Here is an 11,687-nt window from a genome sequence, read left to right on the forward strand (position 1 = left end):
TATTAACGCAAATTATCCCGAAGCGTTTTATTAAGTTCCTCAGAGAGTGCGTTCGACCGTCAAACAAGTGTGCTATGTTTTTTATTTTATTATTTTTTTGCAGAAAGCTTTCTGATAAATCTTGATTGCTTTTGGATTACCCACCAGCTTAAGACCGCACTAATAGAAGCGACAGCGGGGTATGAGAACTGACAAATTGATTTTTAATGAAAGCGGTTGATCTTTGCTATTTTAGGGATTATTTCTTAATTTCATACAGATGATTTTCTAATAAGATAACAAAGCTGCGAAGAATAGCACCAAGGTTTCATGATAGCCATTGTCGTATTCTTACAGTCTCGATTCATTTCTCTTGTTAATAACAACGGATAACAGTTATCGTAACTCTAACAAATGCAACACGGATTCCCAGCCATGTTGATGAAGCGAAAACACCGCGCTCTCTTATGAAACACCGGTATCTGCAGTCGGCTTTCCAGGGCTCAATCGCGAGAGCTTTGCTTGCAAAGGTCTCTTCGATTCGGAGTTCTCACTGTATTTCCCAACCGGCTTGAGTACCGCTAAGCAGTCGTCATTACCAAAAGGGGTCATTCAGTGTTACTAACTACAAGTGTAAGATGGAAAACAAGATGGACCGCTACGAAGTACAGCATCTGGTTTATTCACTCCGGGTTATTCTAACCAGCTATAGGGGAAGCGCATTGATGGCAGTTCGTAGACTTCCTGTGGCGCCTTCCATGCATCGCGCATATTTTTTTGTTTTCTCCAAAAATGTGCCTTCACTTGAATGCAGATCGAAAAACAAGATATGTCTAATACTTAAATGATATTGCGTGACAAAAAAAAAACGACACGGGCGTGAGAGAAGACGACACACCAAGCACACCGCGCAATATCATTTAAGTAATAGATTACCAACTTGCCCGGAATGCTGTCATATGTCTATCAATATAGACATAGTAGCAGGCAAGGAAGGAAGCGAAAGAAATTCTGCGAAAACCGAACAACGCCAGACCTAGTACTTTTAAGAGACGATAAAAGCATAGAATGTATAAGAAGGCACATAATTTTGTCTCTGAAAGAGGAAGATATGAAAAATCTAAAATGCCGAGACTCTGCCAGCTTAGAGGGGTGAAACGTACTTCAAAAGGCAGGAACAGAAAGACATAAAAGATAACTGCCGTGCAAAATGGAACTGAGTAGACTAAGAATAATCTAAAAAGCTAAAAAATTAGTGGTTTTTGAGTGCCAAAACCACGATCATTATGAGACATGCCATAGTGGAGGACTCCGGAATAATTTTAACCATCTTGAATTCTTTAACGCGCACCTAAATCTAAGTGCACGGATGTTTTCACATTTCGCCCCCATCGAAATACGGCCACCGTGGCCGGGATACGACTCCGCGTCCTCGTGTTTAGCAGCGCAACACCATAGCCACTAAGCAACCACGGCGGATGCATCGAAAAACTAACAAGCCAATATCTGTGACCTTAGAATATGAAGAAATATTAAAAATTAATAAATGTACAGGTTAACTCAAACAAAGAACGCAAGCTGGAACACTCGCACTTGAAGAAAGAGGAAGTGAATATACTAGAAACACAACAAGAACAAAAGAAATGTTAGGCACAACAGGAGACATTTGAACAGACGAAGAAGACGTAAATATAAAATTTGATGAACACTTTGAAAACATACTGTCCTGACAAAATCAGCACGGCACCAATCTTGAAGAGAAACTCATGTCATTCATGGGCTACTATAGAGGCAATAAAATAAACATCATCTAGCATGAATTAAACAACCACGCCAGGAGCAGACAGATCAGTCGCAAGTTATTACGCCACCTTTATCGAAACACTAGGGATTCGACTAAAGAAAATTCCACTAAACAGCTGACAAATTTATAAAGCATACATACTTGCAAATAGGACTCGCAACACGCACGTTAAAGGGAGAAGTTTACTCAAGGTATGGCCTCCTAGATTTGCAAGCGTCAGAATGAAGGCCACGCACAAATATCGGAGGCCATGCTCTAGGAATCTTCGAGACCAGTCACAGTTTTAAACACATATTACAAAGCAATTACGACACTCTTAGACATTGGAACACGTCACATACTAAGAAATCGCGTAATCTTTTCAAGCGTGCTCTATCGCCAGGTAGTTCTATTTTCGCAAACCTTATACTAATATGACATACATTTGAATACGCAGTGCAAAAAAAAGTAAAGGTGCATTTCTTTAACACAAAATAGCAAAATCCTTCGACCGTATGTAATAGCAAGATCTCGAAACATTCCAGAGCAAAAACCTTACAGGAGGCCATATTAATATCAGCAAATTTCTGCTCGCTGACGTTGAAATCAGTATAGTAATAAACAATGATACCATCAAAAAATTTAAGGTCACCAGGGGAGTGCGTCAAGGATGCGCCCTGATCTCCATTTCATTTATTTCATCAATTTATTGAGCCATTCCTTAACAAGATAAATAAAACGAAAAGATCAACGGTTCTTTTTACTTGGACAAAACACGATTAAGATGAAGTTGTCGTTACGTTATCAAAATTATTAAGGAATACGCGTCAATGTCTGGCGCACAACTAAATTTGGGTAAATTTTAGTGTCATAGACGACCTCTCGCTAGAAATTGAAATAGTCCAAAAGGCAAAGGTATCAGGCGTTTTTGCGCAGCGGAAAATGATATGACCGCAAATGTCGCACTCAGTCATAGAGAGAATAGCGAAAGCACTATGAAACCGAGCGAGACAGGGCCAATCAATTCAAGAAGTAGACGTCATGAAAGTAAGAACATGCGCATTCTCTGTTTGAAGACTAACCGTTTTTCACTTGAAAGTTGTAAATCGAATCACACCACTGATAACACACACCTGTGGGAAAACAAACAGCCACCTACCAGAAAAAACATTACTTCAGAGACTTATAGAAATCATGGGAGACTAAGCCTTCAAAAGCCCGAAGCTACTGCCATGTCCCTGTCACTAAACCAACATCAAGCATAATGCAAGACACTCTTCAAGGACGAGGTCTTGTACCATATCGGCCGAGCACGCACCGGAAGTATTTCGACATCAAACATCACAAGGGTTCATAGGAAGAACAACCATCTACATTGTACTAAATTACAGCAAGCATGAAGATCATTATAAATAAAGAATTCCTACAAAGAGGCATAGAAGAAACAGGAGTGACGAAAATAAATGAGATTTTCGCAAGCATGACGCTACCACAAGAAGAAAGGAAGAAGAATTGACTCCAATCCACGCTGTGAAAGTCGTTGGACAGCGTAAATCTAAGAGAAATCTTGAACGAGTACACATTGCGAAGTAGGTTGAAATTATTCATATAGCAACATCCACATGTATTTTACCTAATTATTAGCCTGAGACGTTTTAGCGGCCCGTCACTTGGCTTGCGCCGCTATACTTTGTGCTCCTAAAAAGAGTGGACCAGAGAGATGAGAAATTGTCCTCGTCTTGTATGCACGCTGCACTTGAGGAGTCCTCACTATACATGACCTTTCCCTAGCACTGTCCAAACAAAATCAGATGCTAGGCGGATTATTCTTTTAGGTACGAAAGCATACTTAGGTCACTCCCTGCTTCATATGCTACAACAAGCTGCCGTCGCCGCGGCAGCTTGCGCAACGCTAATCTTACAGGGAAACGCATGCGGGGCGCTACGTGCTACGTGCTAAGGGCGCTACTGGCGCTACGTGCTTCGCATTGCATGTAGGCGCAAGAGCCCCTTGTCAACAATTATGTGGTTCATATGCTTGCTTTGAGCTTTTTCTTTATTGAAACGTATGCTGTGGTGTATGTTGTGTGTGTGATTACAATGAATGTATGCAGCGTTCGCTTCACTTTGATTACTGCTTGTGCCTTAGGTATGAGCTATTCCAGTTTAGGGTATGAGCCACAGATGATGATACTTTTCTGTCGACGTTACACCACGAAAAATCCCGAGATCCTAGCCATAGACAGCTTCTCTGTAAAAACTAAAAAAAAAAACGAAATGGTCAGTCTGATTTAGGCCACGGATTGTGAAGTTCTCTCCGCAGAAAAAGAGACTGCACTGGTCCCGGATAACACCCTACAAATTTATGCCCGGGGTGCCAAAAAAAGGAAATAGTACACAGGTAATTTTCGATTGCAGTTCAACACACCCAGTATGGGGGATGATGGAAGCAACATTTAACGCATATCGCGACAGTAAATACTATCGTAAACGAAATTTCTTTGAATGATTGGTTACTCTTAACACAATGTTTGTCATTTGAGAAGGGTGGAATGTAGCACCAATAAGTAAGAAGCCCAAAACAGCATTGTGCACAGCAATGTAAAAAAGATTTACTGTTACTATGGAAATTTCTATCAAACTAATTCGAATAATACAGAGAAGTACCCTTTGTGCGACGCTATCACACAAGATTTTTCACCATAGGTGAAGGTAAAGTTGAGAACCCATCATCGCCGTATTGAACAAAATCGAAACAAGCCCACAGAAAGAAATCTGTAGGGGGAAAACAGAAATGTGACCTCTACATAGTGTAATACAAATACTGTATAAGTGTATATTGTTGAATATAATTGCATATGATTGAAACGTGTTCACAAAAATAACTAATTTGTAACGGGTCTGCTACATAGGCATCATAGTATAATGCTGTTCATAATTGCGTTATTTTGTGTAATTCTGATGATACATAAAAACAGTTAAGAGAGACAATTTTCAATACTCTTGCTCTTTGAGCACTGGGCCAATGAATCTTCCTGACACGTGCCTTATTTGTTTGATATGCCCGAGCAAAAAGCTTGTTTTTAAGCTCTTTCGATGTATGGGAAGTCTCTGTTTACCTTTCCAGATAAGAAAACGGTGCGAATCGCCTTCAAACCAGTACTCTTAATTTTTGTGTAACTTACGGCAAACTAGCCAAATTCTCATCATGTTCTCGAGGAAAGTGTCGAAGAGCTGTGGGTTTCTGGTTTAGCGCACTGGCTGCTACTTTGACTTTGACTTTATTGAAATTTAGACAAGATATAGTTGTCCAGGGTGAAGAGGGCTAAAGGTGACACACCTGGTCACCTGACTAGGTCCTAACACTCTGCCTTCCTGCAGGCACAGTTTCGACATAATGAGTGACTAAGTACAAACAATTGTTATGTATGTACACCACATTGTTATTATGTACACCACATTGTGCGTACTTTCCTAGTTCCTGTAGCACTCACCACACTCATTTCCCGCTGTCAACGAGTTTAGATGACAATTGGATAACAATAAGCAGATGCTTATTTTTCTTTTGTTTTAGAACTGCAGCAGAATGCCATGTGGACCTTTCGCATTTCCTTAGCAAGCACTACTGCTACGAGCGACCTACTAAAAGTTGCTTAGAGGTATGTGTCCGATTACCTCATTTGTTTGCTCTCTCCAGTGATTTTGCTCTAGCATGTTATATCGCCCTTGGGTTGCGCTTTCAGCGGTCATGATATGTGAAACTATGAATTCTGTGAACGTATGTGAGAGTGAGAACACTATCCCCAGGCAAAAAAAATATGGGGTTTTACGTGCCAAAACCACTTTCTGATCATGAGGCATGCCGCAGTGGAGGACTCCGGAAATTTCTACCACGTTGGGTTCTTTAACGTGTACCTAAATCTATGTACACGGGTGTTTTCGCATTTCGCCCCCATCGCAATGCGGCCGCCGTGGCCGGGATTCGATCCCGCGACCTCGTGCTCAGCAGCCCAACACCATAGCCACTGAGCAACTGCGGTTGGTTCCCCAGGCAAAACGGTACATCGCAAAGAAAAAGCCGTTTTCCAGGATTATCGAAAAATAGCCCATCTTGCGTTATGGCACCAAAATTCAGTGGCACCAAAACTGATGGTGCCACCCACAGTCATTTGTGGGAGTCCAACCCACGACCTTTGGTAATCACGTTGAAATGGATATAATGAAGACAAAGTTAATAAAGATATAGTGAATTAAGGCACTCAAACTGACGACCTTGGTTGGTAATTAGGACCATGTTAATTAGGGCACTCGAACCCACGAGCTTTCCTGGGAGTCGAACCCTCGATCATAGGAAGGACCAAAATTCAATGGCAACACAAATGATGGGGCCACCGTTGATGGTAGAACCAACGACCATTTCCGGAGGTCGAACTCCCGACCTTTGGTGTTGATTACAGTTAACTAAGATATACTTAATTGAGGCACTCGAACATATCATCTTTGGTGGGAGAAAACAAGTAATAGGAAGTAACAACGCATTCGAATGAGATTGTCAACTAAAAATGAGCCATTCTACTCGGTGAAGGTGGTTGACCATCGATGTTTAGCAAACGACACGGAGGTGACACATCATTTTCAACAAAGTTAAGAACTCATTTATTGTTTTGATGAGTGGCGATGGCGACGAAAGGTATGCACACTCATTTGTTGTCTATATCGGCAGTGATTATTTCACTCATAACTGCAATCACATTCTTGGATAATGACAAATCGATGCATGTACACTACTGGATGGTTGGTTGGGCCGGATCGGTGTGACATCGCAAGGAATATGTCTGCAACATGAAACGCATAAACCACTCCCTTTTCGGTACCGACACATCCCCATTGAAATCAACAACGGGACTAGTGCCATCGATGCTAATTCACGCCAAGCGAGTAGCCGTGAACCTTACGGGACTATGACTCATTGTATTTTTTACTTGCTTACGGGGGTATAAGCCATTGCTCACGGGGTATGAGCCATTGATGATGACAGTTCTCGATATGCTGTTCTGTATGTTGGATGCGTTATTCGAGAGAATTTAAGTGCTATTCACTTCACTTTGTTGAGTGCTTGTAGCCCCCGTCTTTGCATGAGTAATTGCATGTTTTGCTTGCTCACGGGAGCATGAATGCTTACGGTGGTATGAGCCATAGATGATGATAGTTCTTGTTCACTGAGAACAAAAATACATGGAACCCTGGCTATATGCAGCTTCTCTGTAACATAATGAATGTGTCGGGAGTGCGAAGGCTTTCGCCTTCATCCTGTTTAGCGTATGCTGAAGTGACTATGAACTTTTTGGCAGGATTTACTTCGAGGCCTAAAGAATAAAAGAATGTTAAATGAAGGCTTCCAACTCTGCGTTGTGTAAGAGCTCCCACGTTATCACTGTAGTGTAGGACTACATGGCGATGAATCTAAAAAATAAAAAAAAGAATCGGGCAATGACGTGTTAAGCTAAGAACATGACGTACTGCAACGAGACAACCGGGACACAAGAAAGATGTTGCACGCGGTTCTGTGTCTGTCCTCCTAGAGTACGTCATGTTCAGCTAATACTAACTATCCTAGCTTTCTGTTCTGCTGTGATAAGTTGTACTGGGTCATCGTACTTTTTTGTATTACAAACTTTGCAGTGGAAATACGCCAGTACTATTCTTTTGTAGGTAAGACACTCCATTAAAGAAGTAGCAAGAGAGAAAAAATTTGCGCTGAGGGAAGTGGAGGCCAGGCTCTCTCGAAGGGATGGACAAGCGATTTCCAAGCACTGCACGTTGCTTGGCGCGATGGAAAGCCTACTATCCCGAGTATCCATATACCCGTAGAATATTATTCGGGAACCATGTGGTAATGTAAAGTAATTTCTTGTCTGCAAAATTCCTTCTACTTAATATGTACAGACGCCAGCCAGAGTGATTACTGATATCGATGGGGACAGCAGGAAGCAGGGACCAGCTCAAAACGCGTGAAGATTAAGCTTACCAGCCTTGAAGAGGAGACCTCACAAAAGCTGTTTCGTCAAAATTATGCGGTTGGGGCCTTGAAAACTGTTGCAACAATTTTGTACTAATGTAGAGATGTCATGGATCTTTTTCTGCTCTGCAATATTCCCTGCTGCCGAAAGGATGGGTTGTCTCCATGGATCACTGGTGAACCCCAAAGCTCTATGTATGAGGGTTGACTGGCTCATGAGCATCGCCGCCAGCGACGAGGCAAACGCGGGTTGTAGCTTATATGGTATTTTTCATGACAAATAATGATCGTTATAATAAAGCGATGTGCAAATTGTATCTTTCGTGGCAAGCGACAAATATTGTCAGCCCACTTCGCAAAATAACGAGCTGCCGATACAAGTTCAACTTGGAACCATCTGCCTACCGTGGTTCATTGCATGCGAGATGGTTCAACGCCTAAAGTAGGGCTCATATTAGGCTCTACTTCCTTTCCCGTGCAAAATTATTACGGCCAAAAGGTTAAGTGATCTCGAACGCATGCATATTATGCACGCAAGGGGTTGTTTTCAAAGCACCGTCAGCTGCTGCTGTAAAGCAAGAGTGGTGTAGGCTTACGACGTCGTCGGCACCAAGTCGAGCTGGTCGGCAGGTGACAAAATATCGTCTACAACTTCTTTTGCGTGCTAAATATTGACCCCTCATATAGAGTGCTCTCTAAAGTCTGTTTTTCGCAACATGAGAAAAAATCGCGTGCTCATTGCCTTTAAGGCATCACTTATCCGAGTCTAGCAGAGCACTATGTTAGGCTAATTCGTGTATACAGGTAGACCGAGAAGGAAGTTTCTCTGGCCTATGATAGCTACCTTGCAATTTCAACTATTGAGTCAGCATTACTATAAGTGTGGCGAATGTAATGGTTGTGCGTACATATCTCGTGAACCTATATAATAGGTGCTTGCTGGAATAAAATTAGTTCCGTGTTTAGCGCTCTTTCTCCCTCCTCTTATTTCTTCCGGTAATTTTAACCATGTGCCGCACATCTGTCTTAAACTTGTTCGAGTCCCCTGACCGAATCATAACGAACCAGATTGCTTGGAGTATCAGATTATGATTTGGATTGCCTCGCTCAACATTGAGTAACCTGGTTATAGCTGTAGCCAAGACACAAGCTCTGCAAGTTCTACGCGTTCAGGGAACTTTCCGACATTTCATCAGGTTAACCGCACATCGCGATAATAATCCATTGCAGGCTGTTCTTTTTCAAAGATCTGGGCGACTATGCGATGCATTGCGCTTCCATCACCGATTGATTATATCCCCGCAGTCAATCATCTCGTCCAGACCTAAATTTTCTGCCTTTGCGTTTGGCCATACCTTCTTTATAATTAGCTCTCACAATTCCAGGTATTCACAAAAAGTAATAATCCATCTAGTAGATGCAAAATTTCTGACGCTCCTGCACATTAGTCGATTGCCAGGCGGCAATAAGTTCATATTTACTGATGGATACACAACACTGCATAGCCCCAATCCTGCCTTTACAACCCAACGCACAACGAAAGTGAGAGTTTCCGTCTGACGCACACGACGTCATCTATCTCGGAAAAATTATTTGGGATTCTCCAGACAACAAAATACATGACTGAAAACGAAGTAAATAATAATTTGATTATATATTCAGGCTTAAAAGCTGCACTGGAGTAATTGTCTCAATATTGTTTTATTGTCGATTTTTTTCTCGCTCTCAATTGAGGCCGCAAAGAGACTGACCATCGGTTCATATTCCTGCTTAGTTCACTTTCGATAGATTCCCAGTCATATTGGCATATTGGTGAAACGGGAAATGAAGTACCTTAACTAATGGCAGCTAATGCTCACACTCCTTGATACAGTGACTCATGTGGAATTTGCTCAGTTTGATTCGTTCAATTTGGCGCCCAAACGGACTGGAATATGCGTAGGACGCAGCCAGAAGATATGTCGGTGTAACGAGCAAATAAAAAAACGCCATTGCGGTAACGAGTCAACCCTACTCCAAGCCATGTGTTTACTATTACTGATCTGCTTATTCACTTCTATCGCCCTTATCGTTGCACGCTACCAAGAAGGAAAAATGGTGGAGGAATAACACAGCTGCAAGCCCAAGGACAAATAACCATTTCGTTGTGTAGTTAGCATAACAACCATGCCACCTAGGCCGGAAGCGTGACCGCCGAAGTGGCTAGGACAGAACGAGTTGGAAGCAATCATCGGGTCCAGAAGGTATTGCTTCCTATAAAGCAACAAACACATGCCATCCTCGCGAAAGCTTGGCAACCGCGGAAGCCGAACCCCTGTAGTCAAAAGGCAAGAAAGAAAGGGAAACGTCAGGCTCGTTCATTCTTCGTACACCAAACCATCCAATCGTTGATCTACGAGAAAGCCCAACCGGCTGTGGCAGCCCTCCGCTGAGAGGATTCCTTCATTCAGTCAGCATGGCGAATCTACTTCTTATGTCGTCTCCGATGTCAGTGTGGCGCATTGTCTCTGGAGCGTTGGGCTGCGTTCAGGGGTCTTAGCGAATTCGCTGGGGTGGGATATCGTCTGTCATCAGATGTTGTGCCGGTCTTGACTGATCAGACAAGGTACAGATGGCGTGTTCTACTTAACGGAATGTATGAACACCCAAACTGAAGTGCATCCGCCGTGGTTGCTTAGTGGCTATGGTGTTGGGCTGCTAAGCATGAGGTCGCAGGATCGAATCCCGGCCACGGCAGGTGCATTTCGATGGGGGCGAAACGCGTAAGCACCCGTGTACCTGGATTTAGGGGCACGTTAAAGAGCCCCAGGTGGTCCAAATTTTCGGGGCCTCGCACTACGCCGTGCGTCATAATCAGATCATGGTTTGAGCACGTAAAACCTCATATTTCTTTTTTCAAACTGAAGTGCATGGGGGCTTTCCACGAGGGATGGCTTATAGGGCGAGGAAGCAGTTTGACCATTGATATCATACAGAGTTATTTCACTGTTAAATATTGTACTCGCGGAAAGCTGGAAACTGTCATTGAATATCTTCGATTTTTTCACCCCACGTCGTCTGCGGATATCTTCATGGCTTCTCGCGCGGTTAAGCACCGCAAACACGCAAGGATGCCGTTATTTCTGTGACGCAATTGCTAACGTTGGAATCATTTTTTGCCTTAATGCTCCATCTCTCGAGCGGAGACTTTTACGTTACATCGTTGTTGTTTCCTTTTGCGACATCTGTAGATGGGCGACAAATTTTTTGGAGAGCATTTATACAATTTACGTCCATTATACCTAAGAGAGCGATTTCTTTATGTGCTCTGCTTTCAACGATGCTCTTTTTGTTGTTGTCGAGCTTTACAACTGGTTCGTGAGCCTATTTTAGATGTAGATTAACGCATGTGTTTTCTTGCCTCCTCCCTGTCTCAAGCTTGCGCTATTGCTCCGACGTAATACATTTAGCGTGAGTGCATGTTTGCAAGCTACTTCTCAATAGCACTAAAACTTAATACCACCGAGCATCTCTCCTACACATTCTTTCTAAGAGCCTGGAAAGCACATTTCGTCGTGTGAATACTTTTCCGGCTTAGAGTATACACGGTCATATAGTACGTACCGCCTGTAGCGCTTTAGCAGCTATATATTAAAAGGAAGCTTTAGCTCCGGTGCTCCTATCTAAATACATGTTAAAGGAAAATTCGTTTTTCTCCGCAACCACTGCACCAAATTTGACGAGGTTTGTTGCATTTAACAGAAAAGCTTAATATATAGTGACTGCTGCTTTCTAATTTTTTGTTTAGTTTGTCAATTTTTATTAACAATTGGCAAAAATTGGCAAAAAAAAGAAATTCATAACATGAAACTATGAAGTCTACAACGCCGTAAATCAGTAATGAAAAATGACATCACAATTATTTGA

This window comes from Dermacentor variabilis, chromosome 5 (assembly GCF_050947875.1).
Source record: "Dermacentor variabilis isolate Ectoservices chromosome 5, ASM5094787v1, whole genome shotgun sequence".
Classification (NCBI taxonomy): domain Eukaryota; kingdom Metazoa; phylum Arthropoda; class Arachnida; order Ixodida; family Ixodidae; genus Dermacentor; species Dermacentor variabilis.